Below are 24,417 nucleotides of genomic sequence, written 5' to 3' on the forward strand. Positions count from 1 at the left end.
AACTCTGGGATGCCTGCCGGCGGTGGCTGAGGACAAATGACCGTGACGCCGAGGGAGTGATCGACCTAGTGACACTGGAGCAATTCATCGCGTGACTTCCAGAAGGAACGGCGGAGTGGGTTCAGTGTCATCGCCTGGCGTCGCTGGGTCAGGCAATCGAGCTGGCAGAGGACCACATGGCGGCAGTTCGTACGGCAGGATGGCTTGTCTCCTCTTCTCCTCTCTCTTCTCCCTCTGTTTCCCATCCTCTCTCCAGTCCCCCACCGTGGAGGCGGGGGCTGGCTCCCCCCCAGCAGGCCCGGTACACCCGTGGTGTCCTCCTGTTTCCCCCTTCCTTGTCTGTGTCTCCTCCCCCTCAGGTGAGTGATGCCCATAACACCGGTGCAGAGGGAGAGCCTGGGCCAGTGTGCTGGCGCTGCGGGGAGCTGGGACATATCCAACATCAGTGCTCTGCGATGGAGGTGGGCACGGTGGTCCTGGTCCCTAATGCGCCAGAAACCGTTCTCGATTGGGCCGGAGTGTATCGAATACCGGTAAGTGTCCAAGGGGATACGTATCAGGCTTTGGTGGATTCCGGCTGTAACCAGACCATGGTGAAGGTGTTGTGTGTGCACGGGGATGTTCACAACTACCCTTTGGTGTCCGTCCACATTCTATTTTGAGGGAAAAAATATAGTGTAAAGACGGCGGTTAACCCTCGTCTCACCCACCACTAATTTTGGAGACTGACTGGCCGGGATTTAAGGAATTAATGATGCACATAGTGAAGAGTGGGTCCTGCCGTAATTCAACTAGGGAAAGCCCCGGAGTAGCATTGGCGGGAGAAGCTGTCACAGAACCATCTACATCAGCACTGCGTCAGGATGATACGCGGAGTGAGGAGCGCCCTGCCCCTCCTCCCTCTCTTGGGGATTCCCTTGGGGATTTCCCGTTAGAGCAGTCGCGAGACGGGACTCTGCGGCATGCATTTGACCAAGTGGGAGTAATCGATGGTCAAATTCTCCAGCCAAATGCGACGCTGGCCTTCCCCTACTTTGCTATTATTAAGGATAGGCTATACCTAGTGACGCAGGACACTCAAAATGGTGAAGAGATAACACAGTTATTAATTCCAAAGAGCCGCCGGGAATTCATATTCCAAGCGGCCCACTTTAATCCCATGGCTGGACACTTGGGGCAGGATAAGACACTAGCCCAAATAATGGCCCGGTTCTATTGGCCAGGGATTCGCGGGGATGTCTGTCGGTGGTGTGTGGCGTGCCGTGAATGCCAATTAGTAAATCCTGCAGCCACTCCAAAAGCACCTTTGCACCCGCTTCCTCTAATCGAGACCCCGTTTGAAAGAATTGGGATGGATCTCGTTGGGCCATTAGATGGGTCAGCACAGGGATATTGCTTTCTTTTAGTCCTGGTAGACTATGCAACGCAATATCCGGAAGCAGTGCCTCTCTGCAATATCTCAGCATGCAGTATTGCAGAAGCACTCTTCCGCTTTATCTCCCGGGTCGGGATTACGAAAGAAATCCTGACAGACCAAGGCACTACATTCATGGCAAGCACACTGCGCGAGCTGTATGGGTTACTGGGGATTAAGGTCTATCTGCCCTAGTGTCTATCACCCACAAACAGATGGCTTAGTAGAACGGTTCAATCGAACTCTCAAAAATGTAATTCAGAAGTTCATAAGTGAAGATGCACGTAATTGGGAAAAGTGACTCGAGCCCCTGTTATTTGCAGTATGAGAGGTCCCACAGGATTTTCACTGTTTGAATTGTTATATGGGCGTAAGCCGCGTGGCATTTTGGACATGCAATGTGAAAACTGGGAGGAGGGACCTTCAACAAGTAAAAATGAAATTCAATATGTTCTCGACCTGCACGCCAAACTCCACACACTCTCACACTTAACCCAGGAGAATTTGCTGCAGGCGCAAGAACGTCAAGTCCGACTGTACGACGGGGCACGTGCCTTAGGGAGTTCACACCAGGAGACAAAGTACGCGTATTACTACCCACGTTGAGCTCCAAATTGGTCGCCAAGTGGCAAGGGCCCTTCGAGGTGACATGGCGAGTCGGGGACATCGACTATGAGGTGAGGCAAATGGACAGGGGTGGGGCATTGCAAGTTTACCACCTCAATCTATTAAAACATTGGAATGAGGTGGTCCCCTTGGCATTGGTGTCAGTAATTCTGGAGAAGGCGGAGCTGGGGCCGGAGGTTCAAAAAAGAAAATTGACATCGCCCACTGCTCCGGTCCCCTGTGGAGACCAACTCTCCCTGGTCCAGCTCACGGAGGTAGCCCAATTGCAGAATGAATTTTCCGACATGTTTTTGCCCCTGCCCGGCTGCACCCACCTCATAGAACACCACATTGAGACGCCCCTGGGGGTGGTAGTGCGTAGCTGCCCTTACCATCTGCCTGAACACAAAAAAAGGTGGTCCGGGATGAACTTGAAGCCATGCTTGAAATGAGCATAATCGAGGAGTCCCACAGCAACTGGAGCAGCCCAGTGGTCCTGGTCCCCAAGGCTAATGGGTCAGTCCGGTTCTGTGTGGACTATAGGAACGTCAACGCGGTGTCTAAATTCGACGCGTACCCAATGCCTCGCATTGATGAGTTGCTCGATCGATTAGGAGCTGCTCGTTTTTATTCGACACTGGATTTAATGAAGGGATATTGGCATATCCCCTTGACTCCTCTATCCTGAGAGAAAATGGCCTTTTCCACACTGTTTGGCTTACACCAATTCGTCACACTTCCTTTTGGGCTGTTTGGGGCACCCGCAACGTTCCAGCGTCTTATGGACAGGGTCCTCCACCCCATGCCACCTAAGCAGCCATGTATGTGGATGACATTATCATCTATAGTAATGACTGGCCTCGGCACCTTGAACACCTTAGGGCAGTCCTAAAGTCGCTGAGGTGGGTGGGTCTCACGGCCAACCTAAAGAAATGTGCGATTGGGCGGGTGGAAGTACGGTATCTGGGTTTCCACTTGGGCCCCAAATTAATAAGACGGCAGCGATTGTGGCCTGCCTGAGGCCCAAGACCAAAAAGGGGGTGAGACAGTTCCTGGGGCTGGCTGGCTACTATCGGAGGTTCATACCTAATTATCCGGATGTCACCAGCCCGCTGACTGATCTCACTAAAAAGGGAACACCAGATCAGGTCCAGTGGACAGAGCAATGCCAACAGGCTTTCTCTAAGGTAAAGGCTGCACTGTGTGGAGGGCCACTGTTACTCTCCCCTGACTTTTCTCTCCCCTTTATTTTGCAGACGGATGCATTGGACAGAGGGCTGGGGGCTGTTCTGTCTCAGGAGGTGGAGGGGGAGAAGCGTCCCGTGCTGTACATTAGCTGGAAGCTGTTGATGCGGGAAGGCAGGTACAGCACAATTGAAAAAGAGTGCCTAGCTATCAGGTGGGTGGTCCATGCTCTCTGGTACTACCTGCTGGGTCAGCCTTTCACCTTCTGTTCGGACCACGCGCCCCTCCAGTGGCTCCACCGCATGAAGGATGCCAACGCGCAGATCCCCCGTTGGTATCTTGCACTCCAGCCATTTAAATTCGAGGTGGTCCACAGGCCGGGGGCACAGATGGCGATGGCGGACTTCCTCTCCCATCGGGGGGGGGGGGGGGGGTTGGCTTCAGGCCGGATGGCTCCCCGGCCTGAGTCGGGTGGTGGGGGTATGTGGCAGCGGGGGCATGGCCGAGCATCAGTCTGTGAATGGAGGGCGGAGTCAGGGAAGGTGAGCAGTCTTGTCACTACACCTGTTATCAATTAATGTGTGTTTGTGTGTCTCCTTCAGTGACTGTGCCAATAAAAAGAGGGTGAGAAGGGGAGGACGGTGCTGAGGGCTCGCTACTAGCCTGTGTGTGTGTATGTGTGTGCCTGAGAGAGAGTGTGTTGAAGTTGTGTGCTGTAAAGCAGCAATAAAAGAGAATCAAATTGCAAACAACCACCTACCGTGCTTCTGTGCTCCACCCACACCAGAGTCTCGCTACAGTGCCATTATAGTAAATATCAGCCCTCTTGGAACACCGCTTGACCAATCAGATTAAAGGACTGGAGCTAACTGTTGTATAATTTGATATATTCATGATTTCTGAACTGACTTTATGAACAGATTTATTCAGATATATAAAACCAAGTGGCTGGGACAGTGTACAGCAGAGGTCACCAACCCATCGATCGTGATCGACAGGTCGATCTCGGAGGCTTTCCCTGTCGATCTTGGGGGAAAGATCTTCCAATTTAATTGGAAGATTATACAGAAATACTTGAAATGCACTGCAGTATATCTGATTGGCGTTCATACTGCATGTCTTCCGATTGGCCCACTACAGCTTTCCCCGCCCTCCACAGGGTTCTTTTTTTTTAACTCCTGCTGCTTACGTCTTACGTCTCTGAGCATTGTCACGTGATAGCCTCGCGCTGGTTAATACGAGTTGCAAGTATGTCAGGTCCGCCGCCACCAAAGAAGCCGAAAACATACAATTTTCATCAAGAATGGGAGGAGGAATTCCTATTTACGTTGGTGAAAGAAAAGTGTGTGCGTTTGTTGTGCCATCAGGCACAGGCGCTGTCAAAGAGGGGGAATTTGGAGCGGCACCACAACACCAACCACCCAGAATTCAAGGACAGCTTCCCGCCAAAGAGTGTGATTCGAGCTAGCAAGGTTCAGGAGCTAAAAGCGGCGCTGAAGGCTCAGCAGTCCGTTTTCACCAAGCCTACTTCGCAAAACAAGGCAGCAACTGAGGCATCATTTCGTGTCAGCCACCTTTTGGCGAAATACAAGAAGCCTTTTACAGACGGTGATTTGTTTAAAGAAGCGATGGTTATTACAGCAGAGACTGTTTGCAGCAATTTCAAAAACAAAGAGGAAATTAACGCCGTTTTCCATGCTGTGCCGCTTGGTCCTGCAACAGTGACACAAAGGCTCGAGTTAATGTCAGAAGACGTCAATCAACAGGTGTTGAAAGACTTGTTGTGCTGTGAATATTTTTCACTGCAGTTGGATGAATCGCTGGATGTGATGGACACAGCTCAGCTAGCAGTGTTTGTCAGGATGGTCTTTGAGGATTTCACAACAAAGGAGGACATCCTCACTCTTCTCCATATGAAAGAAAGAATGAGAGGTGAGGATATTTATGACGTGTTTAAAAGCTATGTCCGAGAAAATAACATCCCCATTCATAAACTCATGGCAATCACTACTGATGGGGCCCCAGCGATGTGCGAGCTGGTTTTATAGCACTGTGCCGTAAAGATCCAGATTTTCCCGACTTCAAGAATTATCACTGTGTGATTCATCAACAGGCATTGACTGGGAAAGTTGTGGACTTTTCACATGTAATGACACTGGCTGTAAAAGTGGTGAACTCGATTCGGGCAAAAGCCCTTCAACATCGCTTATTCAAGGCGTTACTGGATGAGCTCGAGTCTGCGTACGGAGACCTGATTCTCCATGCTGATGTACGATGGCTGAGTCATGGCAAAGTGCTGCAGCGATTTGTTGACTTCCTGCCAGAGATCAAGATGTTTCTGTCGACAAGGAATGATCTTCACGAGGAACTCTCCGATGACGCATGGCTACTGGACCTGGGGTTTCTAACAGACTTAACAGCAAAACCGAACTCACTCAACAATGAACTACAGGGGAAGGACAAACGGCTGCTCCACATGATGAGCTCAGTGAAGGCGTTCAAGGCCAAACTCTGCGTCTGGAGTGCACAGCTAAAGAAGGGGTTGCTGATGCACTTTACCAATCTGGAGAAAATGTCACAGTCCATCAAAGACAATTTCGAGTTTCACCCCAAGCAGTACTGTGTGCACCTGGACAACCTTGCAGCGGAGTTCACTCGACGTTTTGGTGAGTTAGACATCATTGACGATATCGCTACATTTGTCTCAAACCCATTCATGCCTGTTGATATAGATGAGGTAGCAGCCAAATTCCAGGCAGCATTTGCTCTCCCCTGTGGAGTGGATATGGAGATGATTGAATTGCAAAATGACTTAGAGCTGAAAGCCAGGTCAAGGGACAGTGACTTTTGGGGACTTGTCAGCAGAGAGAAATTTCCTCTCCTCAGTGCATGTGCACTAAAAGTGAATGCCTATTTTGGATACACTTACCTGTGTGAAATGGCATTTTCACAAATGAACATCATCAAATCAAAGCACAGGAGTCGACTTACAGACAGACACCTCACAGACTGCCTGAGACTGGCTGTCTGTGCCTATGAACCTAACTATAAGGCACTCACTGACCGTGTTCAGTCACAGCCATCACATTGATAAATAAAGAAAATCATTTCATGTTGAATTGAAGTTGTCATTTTGTCACTTAATAAGTTACAATTTGTGATATATCATCACTGTTGTGTTGTAATTTCAGTTGACAATTTCCATTTTATGTTGCTGTGAAATTAATTAATTTAGTGTTACAATACAAACGACAGTGCAACTGATGTTAACAGTTCAGCTTTCTCATTACAATATTATTAGTTGATATTAATAACAATCTGAGTCATTGGTGGTTCATTCATTCTGCTCACTACAGATATAGGCCAATATATTTTTTAAGTTAAGTCATTTAGTCAGCTCTCACAAGAAATTAAAAAGTTGGACCAGGGTCTTAAATCTTATTTAGTTAAAATTAGGCTAAATAAAAAGCCTCAACGGCGGCACGGTGGTGTAGTGGTTAGCGGTGTCGCCTCACAGCAAGAAGGTCCGGGTTCGAGCCCCGGGGCCGGCGAGGGCCTTTCTGCGTGGAGTTTGCATGTTCTCCCCGTTTCCTCCGGGTGCTCCGGTTTCCCCCACAGTCCAAAGACATGCAGGTTAGGTTAATTGGTGGCTCTAAATTGACCGTAGGTGTGAATGGTTGTCTGTGTCTGTGTGTCAGCCCTGTGATGACCTGGCGACTTGTCCAGGGTGTACCCCGCCTTTCGCCCGTAGTCAGCTGGGATAGGCTCCAGCTTGCCTGCGACCCTGTAGAAGGATAAAGTGGCTAGAGATAATGAGATGAGAATGAAAAAGCCTCAACTTGAAACAGTCTAGTCTGGATTTTTTTTCTGTCAACGCTTCAAGGGCAGAGGTTAGGGATCTCGGGCATAAAAAGGTTGGTGACCACTGGTGTACAGGAACATCTGTGCTGAGTACAGACTAGAAGTCCCCAAGTCCCAATAAGACATACAGTACCACCAAAAGTGGTTGAGAACAACACAGCTAAGATCCTGTGGGGCTTCAAGTTCCAGACTGACAAGCAGGTGATGGATAACCAACCAGACATCATGGCGGTGGACAAGGAGCAGAAGAGTGGAGTTGTGATCAATGTTTCAATTCCAGCTGGCAGTAACATCAGGCAGAAGGAGCACAAGAAGACTGAGATATACCAGGGACTGAAAGAACAACTGGAAGGTAAAGTCCAAAGTGGTCCCAGTGGTGACAGGAGCATTAGGGACTATGACCCCCAAACTGGGAGAGAGGCTCCAGCAGATTCCAGAAGAGTGCAGTCCTAGGAACAGATAAGATACTGTGCTGAACCCTCAAACTCCCAGGCCTCTGGTAGAGGACCCGAGCTTGAGGAAGACACATACCACTCCCCACTAGAGCAAAAATGGCTTAAAATAATAAAATGAAATGTTTCAACATAAAAAAAACTATAAATAGTCATCAGTTCGCCATAATAAATGAAACAAAGCCAGTATTTGGTGTGAGATGACCCTTTGCTTTAAAAAAACCCACAACAAAACAGTGAGTGCAGTTTTATGCGGAAATGAGCTGTGGGTTTTACTGAGCATCTTACAGAACCAGCCACAGTTCTTCTGGACACTTTGACTGTCACACTCACTTCTTCATTTTACACCAAAACCCAGTAGCCTTCATTATGTTTTCTTTTTTAATCTGAAAAGTGCTCTCTTATGGAATATGCTGCTCGGATACAATTTTTTTTTTCTGTAGCATTTAATTTTGTGCTGGAAAATGAATGCTTGGACTCTAAAATGTTTTTGTACTGTTTTGACTCAATGTAGACATCATAAAATAGAAATCTATAACAAAATTTGTATGAAAAAAATAGGGTGCTTTAGACTTTTGAACAGTATTCTAACCACATTCACTGGATATGAGCAATCGTGTGCTCTAACTGGCTACTCTATGACTGACTAGGATATCAGCTCATATACCATGAGTAGAGAAAAAGAAAATGGTGGAGCACATCAAGTCAGATATATCACTTTGTTATCAAGTATTTAAAAGAAACAGAAATAGCTAAAAGAATATAGTCCCTCCCACAATATCTATCTCCTGTTCCACACTCCAGCCCAGTCAGTGGCGATAATGCACCTTTAAGTTGGTTTGCCAACCACCAAAAACAAAACCCCAAAAAATTAAAAAAACAACAAAATATGGAATGAAAGTATTTGATGGAAAGAACATATCTTTTTTATTTTTCAATAATTATTTATTGCGTTTTCTCCCCGTGTTTGTGTGGGTTTCCTCCGGGTGCTCCGGTTTCCCCCACAGTTCAAAGACATGCGGTTAGGTTAATATGGGACGGCCTTGGGCTGAGGTGCCCTTGAACGAGGCACCGAACTCCCAGCTGCTCCCCGGGCGCTGTTAGCGTGGCTGCCCACTGCTCTGGGTATGTGTGTGTGTGCTCATTACTCACGTGTGTGTGCATGTGTGTGTTCACTGCTTCAGATGGGTTAAATGCAGAGAGGAAATTTCACAAGTGTGTGATGAATAAAGTTGTGCTTTCTTTCTTTCTTTCTTTCTTTCTTTCTTTCTTTCTTTCTTTCTTTCTTAATATAGCATTTTTCACAAATTGCTCCTGTCATTTTGCCAGTTTGTTTACATGCTATGCACCTTGTCTGCTCTCAGCTCATGTACAACTCAATTTCATGGAATAACTGTTAAGTGTGTGTATATATATATATATATATATATATATATATATATATATATATATATTAGGGCTGTCGAAGTTAACGCGATAATAACGCATTAACACGATCTCAATTTATCGCGATTAAAAAAAAATAGTGCCGTTAACGCAAATTCTAATTTGGCCCTGCGAGTCACCCGTAGTTCATGTTGAGGCTTGTCGCGCACTGTTTCAATCAGACCCTCCAGGATTTCGCGATGTTGTGATTTGCAAATTCAACCAATCCCCGCGAATTCAGGGCGGTGTTGCAATTATATCCAATCACCGCAACTTTTCCGCAAATTTGACCAATCGTTGGCGTCGTCTTGAGGTGACATCGACAAACTACCTTCCGCCTTACTTCCGTGTATACGTTCAAGAGAAGCAGCATGTGCGCAGTGTTGCCAGATTGGTCGGTTTCAAGTGCATTTTGGCGGGTTTTGAACATATTTTGGGCTGGAAAACGTCAGCAGTATCTGGCGACACTGCATGTGCGAGTCAGTGTTTATATAGGCTTAAATTCTGTTACTGAAAGTGTGTTATGTTTACAGTGAAGGACTGTGTGCACTTTACATTATTTTTTTACTTAATACAAGAAATTAATGGATGCCAACATTTTTGCCAAAATGGTATTTTATTTTCCATTGTTTAGGCAGCTTCAGCATCATACTGTGAGATTCTGTTCACATTGTTTTTTTCTTCTATGAAGCCTGAGACATTTATTTTATTAGTTTATAATTATTGTTTAATTTAGTCTTCAGGAGAGACTGCCTGCACACAGTACTAGTTAATAGTGTTTTTTTTCTTACATGAAAGCTGAGGCATTTATATTATATTTTAAGGTAACTTCATGTTGTGCTGTGAGGTTCTCTGCACTTTAACTTTTGAACCAACAGGTGCATTTGGATAAGTAAAGCCTATTTTTCTGCATTTTTGTAGTCCTGGTAAACTTTTATATTGGTAAAGTTGTTTATAGGACCATTTCTCAGTGTCAAGGCCCATGGAATCCTGGGGGGACTGATCAGTAAGAGTAAGTGTGAGTGATGGAGAAAGGTCTGTTAAACGGAAAGTTTCATTTCAAAAGTTTCATTTCAAAAGAAGAGTGTGATTGGGTTGGTTTTGGTATGCACTTTGCAGTTCTAAAATACTTTTGTAAAGTGAGATTTCAGTATGCTGTAGCACTGTGATATGACACTAAATGTCTTTATTGAAGTCCAGCTGCAATTTATTTTTGTTTGCACAGCACTGTGAAGTCCTATAGGCTGTGACTGAATACAACTCCAGCACAACTGAAGTTTTATTTCATTTTTATTTTCTTTTGTCACACATGTCTGAACTGAGACACAATAGTATATGACTACATGTTTTATATTTGAGACTACAGCTCCCTAATCCATCACAAAATCCAATTTTGTGTTTTGTATGTTCAGTACTGCCTAGTATGTGAGTGAATAAACTCCCTTACCATTTTCTCTTGTCCCAGCAGTTTTTAACAAGCACTTTTAGCATAAAATGTGTTCACCATTTTAATTGTAACATTTCGCTTTAAAAGCCTTATTCATTTACATAGATCTTAAAAAATGCGATTAATCGCGATTAACTATATGAAATTCTGAGATTAATCGCGATTACATTTTTTAATCGTTTGACAGCCCTAATATATATATATATATATATATATATATATATATATATATATATATATATATATATATATATATATATATATGAGTGATTCCACGCTTATGGGTACTGAAATGGGGACATGAACTTATTCACCTAAAACCATTTCTTTTTTTACCATCAGGTCACAAAACATGTAATCTTTAATGAATGATATGTTAAAAGATAACTTTAATTTTCTGAGATGTAATAAAAACATATTTATATGCCAAAGTCAAGCCTATGAGTTCCAAAATGATGTCTGTTACATTACTTCTGTTACGATTGTCCATCTCGCGTCTGTTACAAATTAATTACAATCTAGCTATATACCATGTTAATCTTATTGAAAGAATGTGTATGTTTATTCTACTACACATGTTTATTAATTATATTTGCTAAAACATCACCTTCCTATGTTTCAAAAAGTAATTCTACATTGTTAAAATTGAGAATATATATGTCCACAACACTTCTGTTACGTTCTGACTTTGGCATATAAATATGTTTTTATTACATCTCAGAAAATTAAAGTTATCTTTTAACATATCATTCATTAAAGATTACATGTTTTGTGACCTGATGGTAAAAAAAAGAAATGGTTTTAGGTGAATTTTTAAAAATAAGTTCATGTCCCCATTTCAGTACCCATAAGCGTGGAATCACTCATATATATATGTGTGTGTGTGTGTGTATGTATATGCGGACATTTTGTCCCTTTACCCTAAATGTCGCCAAATGAAGACTAGTTTTGTTATTCTTAGCTTGACTACATTTGGTCTCAGGGACAGTTAACTTTTTTGAAAACATTACACTAAACAAACAAACAAACAAACAAACAAACAAACAAACAAACAAACAAACAAACAAACAAACAGACTATATGGTCAGTCAGATTCAAGAGAGCATATTATTAGTTTCAATCAAAATATTCCGCTTCTTATCGAAATGTGATTTCATCGTTGAAACTCATTCTAGTTTTATTTATGTAGAGTCACTGCAACCATATAAGGTATTAATGTAAATGTATTCATGTAAATCTGTTACATTATGAAATCAGGAATGAAATTATCACAGTTTAAACCTGTGCAGCATGAACATGAACTCAGGTTTAATCCTCACCTCAGGTGAGAGTGTGGAGTACGATATAAATCATGTTGGATATACGAGAACCAAAGGTGTTAATGAAACTTGGTTCAGTCCCACGGAAAAGACGTACACATTTCAATTATGTTCAAATTCAATTCACTGAGTGTGTTTTAAAAACAATAAAGTTTTATCTCAGGATAAAACTGAGATGGATGTAAACCTTCTTCATGAGGCCCTGGGTTTTTACTTTAGTCTATTGATTTGATGAGTTTTATATTTTTTATGAATCACGACTACAGGTTTCAGATGTAATAAAAGGACTGTTTTTATATCCATGTGCCTCTTTTTTTGCAGGTTTTTATGGTAATTTGCTCATTTTGATCCCTGGTGCGCTCTCACAGCAGAATTCATACAGAAGCTAATTATCTGACACTCCTGTCATTCTGCCTCTGAAGTGAACAGATCTTTATTGTTCTGCTGGCAGCAAACCCAGCGATCAAAGACATTTGTGGTGACGGAACTTGTGAGATATGGATCAAGCTTTTAAAAGTGAACAAATTGCAGACAAACACAATTCACTTGTTATTTTTCTGTAACAGAAAAGCCATAATAATCACAAGCTGTTTCTTTTCTGTGCCGAGTAAAAACCCTGAACATTCTGTGAACTGTGAAAAAAATCATGCTGCGTATAAACGGATGAAATTAAAAGTGTGTAATCGCTGATCTGGTGAAGGCTAACATTTTTGGAACTTTAATATTTTTGGAACTTCATTATTTCTGACATCTTCAGGACAGAGGAGTTAAATGGGGTTTTTTTTCAGCCACACGACAAACTGCATTTTTTGTCTTGTTAATTTCAAGAGAGAGAATAAAGTTACATTATATGCGTTCCTATCCAGAGCGATGCACAACAAGTTCAACAGTTTTTTTTTTTAAACAAATCTGCATGTCTTTGAAGTGGGAGGAAACCCACACAGACACGGGGAGAACATGCAAACTCCACACAGAAAGGCCCCAGTCAGCCATGTGGTTCGAACCCAGAACCTTCTTGCTGTGAGGTGACAGTGATAACTACTGCACCACCATGCTGTAAAGAGCCGCTGGTGAGGAAATGACTGTTTATAGCTGCTATAATGTAAGTGCCAACAGGAACTCTAATTTCCCAGACATTATGACTATAAATGGAAAAAAAATGTATGCATGCTGTTTTTCTTTGTTAAAGGGGAACTGAAGGCATATTTTTTATTATCAAAATTCTATTTATCTCGTCTCATCTTATCTTCATCCGCTTATCTGGGGCTGGGTCGCAGAGGCAGCAGTCTGAGCATGGAAGCCCAAACTTCCCTCTCCCCAGACACCACAGTCAGCTCCTCGGGAAGAACACGGAGGCATTTCCAGGCCAGCTGAGAGACATAGTTCCTCCAGTGTGTCCTGGGTCTTCCCCAGGGCCTCCTCCCAGGGGGACATGCCTGGGACACCTCCCCAGGGAGGCATCCAGGAGGCATCCAAAAAAGATGCCCGAGCCACCTCAGCTGATTCCTCTCGATGTGGAGGAGCAGCAGCTTGACTCCGAGCTCCTCTTGAGTGACTGTGCTTCTCACCCTATCTCTAAGGGACCGCCCAGCCACCCTGCGAAGGAAACCCATTTTGGCCTCTTGTATCTGCGATCTTGTTCTTTTGTTCATTACCCAAAGCTCATGAACATAGGTGAGAGTCGGAACGTAGATTGACCGGTAAATCGAGAGCTTCGCCTTTTGGCTCAGCTCCTTCTTCACCACGATGGACTGGTAAAGCGACCGCATCACTGCGGAGGCTGCACCGATCCACCTGTCGATCTCACGCTCCATCCTTCCCTCACTCGTGAACAAGATCCCGAGATACTTAAACTCCTCCACTTGAGGCAGGACTTCTCCACCAACCTGGAGAGGGCAAGCCACCCTTTTCTGGTCGAGAACCATGGCCTCAGACTTGGAGGTGCTGATTCTCATCCCAGCCGCTTCACACTCGACTGCAAACCGCCCCAGTGCATGTTGAAGGTCCTGGTTTGAAGAAGCCAACAGGACAACATCATCCGCAAAAAGCAGAGATGAAATCCTGTGATTCCCAAACAGGATTCCCTCTGTCCCCTGGCTGTGCCTAGAAATTCTGTCCATAAAAGTTATAAACAGAACTGGTGACAAAGGACAGCCCTGCCAGAGTCCAACATGCGCTGGGAAAAGGTCTGACTTACTGCCGGCAATGCGAACCAGACTCCTGCTCCGTTTGTACAGGGACTGGACAGCCCTTAGCAAAGAGCCCCGAACTCCATACTCCCGAAGCACCCCCCACAGAATACCATGAGGGACACGGTCGAATGCCTTCTCCAGATCCACAAAACACATGCGGACTGGTTGGGCAAACTCCCATGAACCCTCAAGCACCCTATGAAGGGTATAGAGCTGGTCCAGTGTTCCACGACCAGGACGAAAATCGCATTGTTTTTCCTGGATCCGAGGTTTGACTATTGGCTGAATTCTCCAGTACCCTGGAGTAAACCTTCCCAGGGAGGCTGAGAAGTGTGATTCCCCTATAATTGGAGCACACTCTCCAGTCCCTTTTCTTAAAAAGAGGGACCACCACCCCGGTCTGCCACTCCAGAGGCACTGTCCCCAACTGCCACGCAATGTTGTGGAGGCGTGTCAGCCAAGACAGCCCCACAACATCCAGAGACTTGAGAAACTCAGAGCAGATCTCATCCTCCCCCGGTGCCTTGTCACCGAGGAGCTTGCAAACCACCTCAGTGACTTCGGCTTGTGCAATGGATGAGTCCACCTCTGAGTCATCAGCCTCTGCTTCCTCAATGGAAGACATGACGGTTAGGGTTTCCCAAGGCAGACAGATCCTAGGTGACAGGCCAGACTAAGAGCAGTTCACCAAACCCCTTATGGAAATAAAAAAAAACAAGGACCATGACATCGCCCAGTATGGCACAGCTGGGGCCCCACTCTGGAGCCAGGCCCGGGGTTGGGGCTCATATGCGAGCACCTGGTGGCCGGGCCTTTGCCCATGGGGCCTGGCCGGGCTCAGCCCGAAGCGGTGACATGGGCCCAACCTCCTGTGGGTTCACCACCCACAGAGGTAGCCGTAGGGGGCTGGTGCAGTGTGGATTGGGCGGCAGTCAAAGGCAGGGGCCTCAACGACCTGATCCCCGAACACAGCGGCTAGCTGTTGGGACATGGAATGTCACTTCGCTGGGGGGGGAAAGAGCCTGAGCTTGTGTGGGAGGTTGAGAGGTACCGGCTAGAGATAGTCGGGCTCACCTCCATGCACAGCTTGGGCTCCGGAACCCAGCTCCTCAAGAGGGGCTGGACTCTCCACTCCTCTGGAGTCGCCCACGGTGAGCGGCAGCGGGCTGGTGTGGGCTTGCTTATAGCTCCCCAGCTCAGCCGCCATGTGTTGGAGTTTACCCCAGTGAACGAGAGGGTTGCCTCTCTGCGCCTTTGGGTCGGGGAGAGGGCTCTTGCTGTTGTTTGTGCCTATGGGTCAAATAGCAGTATAGAGTATCCGGCCTTCTTGGAGTCCCTGGGAGAGGTACTGAGAGGTGCTCAGACTGGGGACTCCATTGTTGTACTGGGGGACTTCAACGCTCACGTGGGTGACGACAGTGACACCTGGAGGGGCATGATTGGGAGGAACAGCCTCCCTGATCTGAACCTGAGTGGTGCTTTGTTATTGGACTTCTGTGCTAGTCACAGTTTGTCCATAATGAACACCATGTTTGAGCATAGGGGTGTCCATAAGTGCATGTGGCACCAGGACACCTTAGGTCGGAGGTCGATGATCGACTTTGTTGTCATTTCATCTGATCTCCTGCCCTATGTCTTGGACACTCAAGTGAAGAGAGGGGCTGAGTTGTCAACTGATCACCACCTGGTGGTGAGTTGGATCCGCTGGCGGAGGAGGAAGCCGGACAGACCTGGCAGGCCCAAACGTATGGTGAGGGTCTGCTGGGAACGTCTGGCTGAGCACTCTGTCAGGGATGTCTTTAACTCCCACCTCTGGGAGAGCTTCTCTCAGCTTCCGAGGGAGGCGGGGGACATTGAGTCTGAGTGGACCATGTTCTCTGCCTCCATTGTTGATGCGGCGGTTTGGAGCTGTGGCCACAAGGTCTCCGGTGCTTGTCGTGGTGGCAATCCCCAAACCCTGTGGTGGACACCGGAAGTAAGGGATGCCGTCAAGCTGAAGAAGGAGTCCTATTGGGCCATGTTGGCCTCCGGGACTCCTGAGTCAGCTGACGGGTATTGGCAGGGCAGGCGTGCTGCAGCTTGGGCAGTTGTGGAGGCAAAAACTCAGAATTGGGAGGAGTTTGGTGAGACCATGGAGGAGGACTATTGGTCAGCCTCAAAGAAACTCTGGCAAAACGTCCGATGCCTCAGGAGGGGGATAGCAGTACTCTGTCAACACTGTTTACAGTGCGGGCGGGGAGCTGTTGACCTCAGCTGGGGACATTGTCAGGCAGGTGTCTATTTATCTCATTTTATTAAATATTGGAATGCATTTTTGATAGCTATTTTATCACTGCTATAGCAAGTTATGAGTGTTTGAAATATGCTATGTAATATATCAGTCAATATGTCAGAGCAATGGCCGTAAACAAGATTCATTGAGACCTGTGCGAGACATCGTAGGACAGAAGTAAAACGTACAGTGGAAATCAAAGTGACCAACATCTGCCAACATTCCCCATGTCCAAAATCACTCACTCGTTCACTACTCCCTATATAGGGAATTACTATATAGAGGACTATATAGTGAGCTCATTGGTAAAATGAAAAAATGCTTTTGGATACTAGTCCATCATGCTGATACCTGCATCTTTCAGTTCTTTTTAAATCAAGGCTGAACACTTTCTTCTTTGCCGCTGCCTTTTATTAAATCAAATTTGAGACTTTTAATTTGATTTCTTTCAGCACGACCACAATGCATGATGGGATATATTGCTTTGATTAGTGACTATCTTTGTACACTACTTTTCATGATGCATTGTGGGATACTTTGAGTGCACTATATAGGGTGTAATAATCCTCACTATCATTTCTGACAGCACTACAAAATGGCGTCCGCACTATATAGTGAGTAGGGAGCAATTTCGGACACAGGGGTTGTCAAAAGACGCCTGCACTCTCTTTTGAATGTTGATGTAATCATGCCAGAAGTTTTGTTTGCTTTGATAGCAATCAGGAAAGTTTGAGAAAAGTCGGCAGTAATTGTCATTTAAACTCATTTTTGTGCAATATTTCATTTGGAAAGCAGTTTTCAAAATGGCGGCACCAACACCTGGCTGACACGTCACGTTTCGAAGTCTTGCACAAGTCTCGTGAAGATCGCGCGGATAAGTGACGCCTGCCATGGACCAAACAAACTAAATTCAACATGGCTAAAAACCGAATAGGCTGATAAGTATAATATTTAATTGCAATTAGTTGCCAATACGAGTCACAATATAAGGTTACTAAAACCAAAAACGTAATTGAATAACACGTTAATTAAGAAATAAAGCAAGTTTAAAAATGACTTCAGTTCCCCTTTAATAGAAAGGGAAAGACATGGCTTTCAATGATTACTTTTTATCATCTGTTAATGAACTAGCATCACATTTTATTACTCTTTCTTATTCCACACCTGTTTTCCTTTCAACACCTCACCAGTTCTCATTTTCTGAAATCTCACAAAAAGAGCTGTCTAAAATGTTGAATTCTTTGAAAAATTCCCATGCTTGTGGTATTTATGGTCTAAATATGAACTTTTTGAAAACTCATGCTGACAGTCTCGTACCTCTTCTTCAACATCTTATCAATCTTTGTATTAGGTTTTCTATCTTTCCCTTTGATTGGAAAACTGCTCAAATCACTCCAATCTTTAAATCTGATGATCCTACTCTTATTTTGAATTACAGGCCTATAGCAATTCTCCTAGTAGTATCCAAACTACTTGAAAAAACTTGATACAATCACTTAAATCTTTATCTTGAAAACAACAATTGGCTTAGTGATTCTCAACATGGTTTCCATGCTAAACAATCAATCATGTTGGCATTATGACTATTTACTGAACAGATATGCAACTCTCTTAACAAAGGTCACATCACTAGAGCTGTTTTTATTGATTTTTGCAAAACCTTTGACATGATGAATCATCAGATTTTGTTCAACAAACTGCTTTAATTTCAATTAATCACAAATTACAGGCCAGTTTCTTTACTCTCGCAGTTCTCCAAGATCCTCGAAAAACTGTTCACAGCAAAACTAGACAACTTCATTGAAAAATATAAACTTTTAGCTGACAGTCAATACGGATTCCGGAAAGACAGATCAACAACCCTGGCATTAATGGAACTTATCGAGAAAATCACAAATGGTATAGACAATAAAAAACATGTTATGGGAATTTTCATAGATCTAAAGAAAGCATTTGATACAATAAATCACGACATTCTATTCAAAAAATTAGAGAGGTATGGTATCAGAGGGGTTGGTTTGGACTGGGTGAGGAGCTACTTAAGTAACAGGCAACAATTTGTAAAAATTGGAGATCACACGTCTGAGTATTTTCCCATAACATGTGGAGTACCGCAAGGGTCTGTCTTAGGTCCTAAACTGTTTATATTGTACATCAATGATTTATGTAATGTATCAAGTATAATGAAATGCATATTATTTGCTGATGATACAAACATCTTTTGCGCCGGGGACAATGCACAGCAGCTTATGGAAACAATCACAACCGAAATGAATAAATTAAAAAGGTGGTTTAATGTAAACAAATTGTCATTGAATTTGAGTAAAACAAAGATTATGTTATTTGGAAAATATAAGTCGAACCCTCAAGTTGAATTGAAAATTGACAACATAACCATAGAAAGAGTTTATGAAATAAAATTTCTGGGTGTGATTGTTGATCATAAAGTCTGCTGGAAACCGCATATTAATCATGTTAAAGCAAAAATAGCAAAGATTACTGCAATTTTGGGGAAATCAAGACACATTCTGGACTATAAATCACTACATACTCTGTATAATGCACTCATACTTCCATTATTCGTAAAAGCACACACTCTGAAATTCACGGATCTGGTTAAACACAAGACTGCACAAATTATGTATAAAGCAAGACATAACCTTCTTCCGGGTGAGGTACAAAATACGTTTATGGAAAGGCAGGGTGGGTATAACCTGAGAGGGGAAATGAATTTTAAGAGAGTAAATGTTAGAACAACTATGAAAAGTATGTGCATAACAGTCTGTGGGTGAAATTGTGGAATGGTCTGGAAAATGAACTCAAAAATAGCACCAACATAAAACTGTTTAAAAAATTATATAAAAACATGTTAATAAAAATATATGAGAATGAGGACAGGCAGAGTATATAGGTGATGATGAAATTGAGAGTAAGTCTGTGACTGGTCTTCTTGTATTTAGTGTATAGTTATAGGTATGTGTATATGTATGTACTGTATATATGTATTGTATGTGTGTATATATGCATAACATAAGTATCTGTATATATGATTTGATTTGGTCGATATTATACCATGTCGGTATGTTTTGGTATGTTGGTATGTTTTCTTTTTTGTTTATTGCTTTTGTTTTCTTTTGTATATATAGTTTATTATGGTGGAAAGTGACATTTGATTAGCGGTGGTATAGAGGGTTAGGATTGGATAAGTTATTACTTCTTCCTAATCCTTTCTGAACATTGTTATGTTATTGCCTTGTGGCTACGCTATTCTGTTTGTTTATGACGATGTTTTGATTATTGCATTTTTTATTTAAATTTTTATTTTTATATCTTCTTTATTGTTCAGAATAAAGTAATCAATCAATCAATCAATCAATCAATCAATCAATCAATTCTCTTCCTCTGTGATAACAATACTTTCTTCATATCTAACAAACAGGTCGCCATCTCACTCCTTAGTCTGTAACATGGGTGTTCCACAAGGCAGTATTCTTGGTCCCCTACTTTTTCTTTTGTATATCAATTATCTCCCCAATCTGTTTAACTATTCAAATTGCCTTCTGTATGTTGATGATAGTGTCATTTTTCTCTCTGACTCTGATCCTGATGTCATAAATTCTAAATTATCTTCTGATCTTCACTATCTTCATGACTGGTTGGAAACTCATCATTTAACCATCAGCAAGTTACCTGATGGCATCAAAATCGTCTACAGAATGGATGGTAAGCTGTTTCATCTTAGCAGACTGAAGGCAAAGACTAAGATATCTACAACCTCTATCATCAAGCTCCAATATGCAGATTACAATGCCATGTGTGCCCTTTCTGCTGAAGATCTCCAAACCATCTTGGGTATCTTTACAAAAGCTTATGAGAGTCTTGGCCTGAAGCTGAACATCAAGAAGACCAAAGTGCTGTTTCAGCCACCCCCAAAGGTACTGTAGCTATAAAAGACCCACACCTTATAATCAATGGCACAATTTTGGAAAATGTCACCCATTTTCCCTACCTTAGATGTCACTTCTCCGCAATTGCAGATATCAATGCGGAAGTACATCAGCTAAGCTGTGCCTGTGCTGCTCTTGGGTGGCTCAGAAAATGAGTTTTTGATGGAAAGGACCTTCATCCTGAAACCAAAACTCATGTCTACAAGGTGGTCATTATCCCAACACTGTTGTATGCAAGCAAGACCTGGACATCACCTGAAAGGCCTAGAAAAGTACAGTCAGCGTTGTCTTCGTAAGATCTTAGTCATCAGCTGGCGAGATAAACGAACAAACATAAGTGTCTTGGAAGAGGCCAACTGTACAAGTATAGAAACTATGATTGTCCGTAACCAGTTGCGTTGGACAAGGCATGTCCTATGGATGCCTAACCATCAATTACCCAAGCATCTTCTGTTTTCCCAGTTACAAGAGGGCCAACGGACACAAGGGGGCAATGCAAATGTTTCAAAGACAGTCTTAAATCAAACCTCAAGAGATGCAATATTAACGTTGACAACTGGGAAGGTCTATCAGTAGACCATTCTGTTTGGAAGTGTTTGGTGGCTGAGGGCACTAAGCTTTATGAAGAGAACTGACACCAAGATGCTACTAAGAAGAGAGAGAAGGAAAGAACAGCAATGCAGCAACAACACCTCTCTTCCTCCGGGGACTTCTACTGAATGCCCACACTGTCACAGGATTTGCAAATCTAGGCTCAGCCTCGTTAGCCATCTGCAGGCCCACAAACAATAAGAGAACCATCCTACTTGTTTGCAAGTGATAGCCGATAATGATGATAATGATGACGATGATGATTGAACCATCAATGTTAAGAAACTGATTGTATGTATTTCCACTCATCTAGGAAATGCTTATCCTTTTCTGATCCGATCATTTTTTCAAATCAAACTACTGCCACCACAAAAACCTATACATAAAATATCTTGGCACACTCCTTGATTCACACCTCACTTATCGAGAGCACACTCACAAGCTAACCAAGAACCTTAATCAGAAATTGTATGTTTATAACAAGATCAGACCATACCGTAGCTGTCTCTCTTTGTTTCTGAAACTTACTTACATGTGATTATTCTTTCATCAATATCTTACTGTCTTCGAATTTGGTCTCTTACCACAAAGGAAATTATTGAATCTGTATAGCAAGACTATACAATAGAGTGTACAAGATTCACCGTAAACTTCCTAGTTGGACTCATCACTGCACTGCACTTTCACATTCAAATGCCATGACTTTTCAGAACAACATAAACACTCATGCTATTACATTTTATTTTCAGATTCAAGCCAACTGTCCCTCACCAACACTTACGGCTTTTCTTCCAATACACAACATACAACAGGGGCGCATTACTCGATCAGTAACACATGCACTCCTCTCAGTACCTGCTTACAAAAACACCTGTGGTCAGAGATAATTTTTTTCATCCATGCACCAAAATCTGGAATGAGATCCCCGATCACATTAGAACACTAGCATCCATCACACATTTTAAAAAGGCATACACACTCTTTCTGTTTGACAGCTACACCTGCAATCATTAATCTATTTCTCATACTGGTCAGGTTATTATTTTTTTTTAAAATATTGCTTCAATCCTCTCCCTTTTAATGTCTATGTATGTAGCTGTCTATATTGTTTTTATTTCTGTTGACATCCTTAATTATGTTTTGTTTTGTTCGTATTGTCAATGTAATTCTGTCTTGATTGTATTGTGATGTGATCTTTGTCTTTTATATGCTGCAGAACAGGAACCTGCTGTAAATCAGTTTTAATTGAGTCAGGCCCGTTTAACTGGAACTGAAATGCTACTTTTAATCTTTTCCTGTATAAAAAACAAATGAAATTAAATGGTTAAAGAAGCAGCTTTGGGCCCAAAAGGTTGCCGGTTTGATTCCCTGGATCAGCAGGAATGGCTGAAATGCCCTTGAGAAAGGCATCTAACCCCAACTGCTTCCCAGGCTGCTCTGGGTATGTTGTACTTCGCTCTGGATAAGAGTGTCTGCTAAATGCCATTGACGTAACATACCAAATAAAAAAATGTAAATGTTGGTAAAGTGCTGTGGTGTAAGAGGAATAAAACACTTAGGGATGTGCTGTTGGAGGAAAATAATCAACTTGAGCGGCATTACAGTACCTCCGCCTCACTCAGTGTTTTACTGTAACACACACAGGTTTATTTTTTACTTATCTTCATGATTTTTACCTTTTGCTGATTTGTTTGCAGAACAGGTTTGTCCATTAAGGTATTAGAATAGAATAGAAACTTGTTAGTCATCAGTTATTAGTATTTTCATTCTTTTTATGAATTTATTTTGATAGATAGACAGATGGATGGATGGATGGATGGATGGGTGTATAGTATTGTATTGATCTCAAAATGGAAATTTAGGAAATCAAATGCTTATATAGTGTATTATAGCATAACATATGTGAGACAGAGAAAAAAAAAAGACTAAAGGCTGCTTTTGTCAAAACTCAACCTGTCAAAAATAACCATCACAGGAAGAATTACTGCAATAAAAATACCAGAGACTTAAAGGAAAGCTCTGGGATTTTTTTTTAAAAACCTGGGCCATATCAGAGACATTATAAGGAAGGAGATGTCCCACTTTATGAATCCTGAATAGAAATCTAAGGGAAAAGTTCAACAGACCAAAGATGGTGGTTGTACACACATATCCCGCCTCCTGTCTCCAAAAAGCCAATTGTCTGCTGGACCAGGAAACATGCTAAGCCAATCATGTTATTGCACTGATATAAGCAGACACTTGTTCATGTTTAGAAGTATAACCTGTAGGGGAAATAAAAAGCATTTTAAATTTTATTTTGGGGTAAAAGTCACCAAACTTTTGAAGTGTTTTTGATCAGATATGATTACATGCAGGTTTTATGTCCCCGTGGCCATTGAAAATTCACTTACGGTTCTTTCTTCATTCATTTAGACAGGGGCCTGATCTTATCAGCCCCAAATAACTGCCTTGAGACGTTAACAAGATGGCTGCTGAGTGGTGAGACTCATCTATAAGGACTTTGACCCTATTTTCTAGTCTTTTTGGGCCCAGATTTTTATAAGGGACTGAAATAATCGAAGTCAGTCCAGTATTAAGTTATAACCAGCAACTGCCAAACGGATATACAGTGTAATCCTAGAGGGAAATCATCTGCGTCAAAGTAAAGCGCCTGTTTTAAGCACTGAGAGGCTCATAATGGTATTCTAAATTTCTGACTACATCGAGAGGATCCCTCCAGAGATAAGGTATCTTGCACAAGTATTCATCCTGCTTGGTGTTTGTCTTATCACATTGCAAGTTGGAATTAAAGTGGATTTTTTGGGGATTAGCACCATTTGACGTACACAACATGCCTACCACTTTAAAGGTGCAAATTTTTTATTAAAAATGTTTTTAATTGGGACACAAACAATAATTAAGATGAAAGAACAGACATCTGGAGGGTGCATAGGTATTCACCCCCTTTCATATGAAACCCCTAAATAAGATCTGGTCCAACCAATTCACTTTATAAGTCACATAATTAGTTGATTAAGATCCACCTGTGTGCAATCAAAGTGTCACATGATCTGTCACATGATGTCTGTATAAATCAACCTGTTCTGGAAGGACCCTGACTCTGCAACACTACTAAGCAAGAAACATGAGAACCAAGGAGCCTCCAAACAGGTCAGAGACAAAGTTGTGGAGAAGTATAGATCAGGGTTGGGTTATAAAACATATCCCAAACTTTGAATATCCCACAGAGCACCATTAAATCCATTATAGCAAAATGGAAAGAATATAGCACCAACCTGACAAGAGAAGGCCCAGCCCACCAAAAACTCACAGACCAGGCAAGGAGGGCATTAATCAGAGATGCAACAAAGACACCAAAGATAACACTGAAGGAGCTGCAAAGATCCACAGCAGAGATGGGAGTATCTGTCCATAGGACCACTTTAAGCTGTACACTCCACAGAGTGGGGCTTTATGGAAGAGTGGCCAGACAAAAAGTCATTGCTTAAGAAAACACGTTTGGAGTTTGCCCAACAGCATGTGGCAGACTCCCCAAACACATGGAAGAAGATTCTCTGGTCAAATGAGACTAAAATTTAATTTTTTGGCTATCATGGGAAATGCCATGTGTGGCACAAACCCAACACACTGAGAACACCATTCCTACAGTGAAGCATGGTGGTGGCAGCATCATGCTGTGGGGATGTTTTTCATCTGCAGGGAC

Source organism: Neoarius graeffei, chromosome 1 (assembly GCF_027579695.1).
Source record: "Neoarius graeffei isolate fNeoGra1 chromosome 1, fNeoGra1.pri, whole genome shotgun sequence".
Taxonomy (NCBI): Eukaryota; Metazoa; Chordata; class Actinopteri; order Siluriformes; family Ariidae; genus Neoarius; species Neoarius graeffei.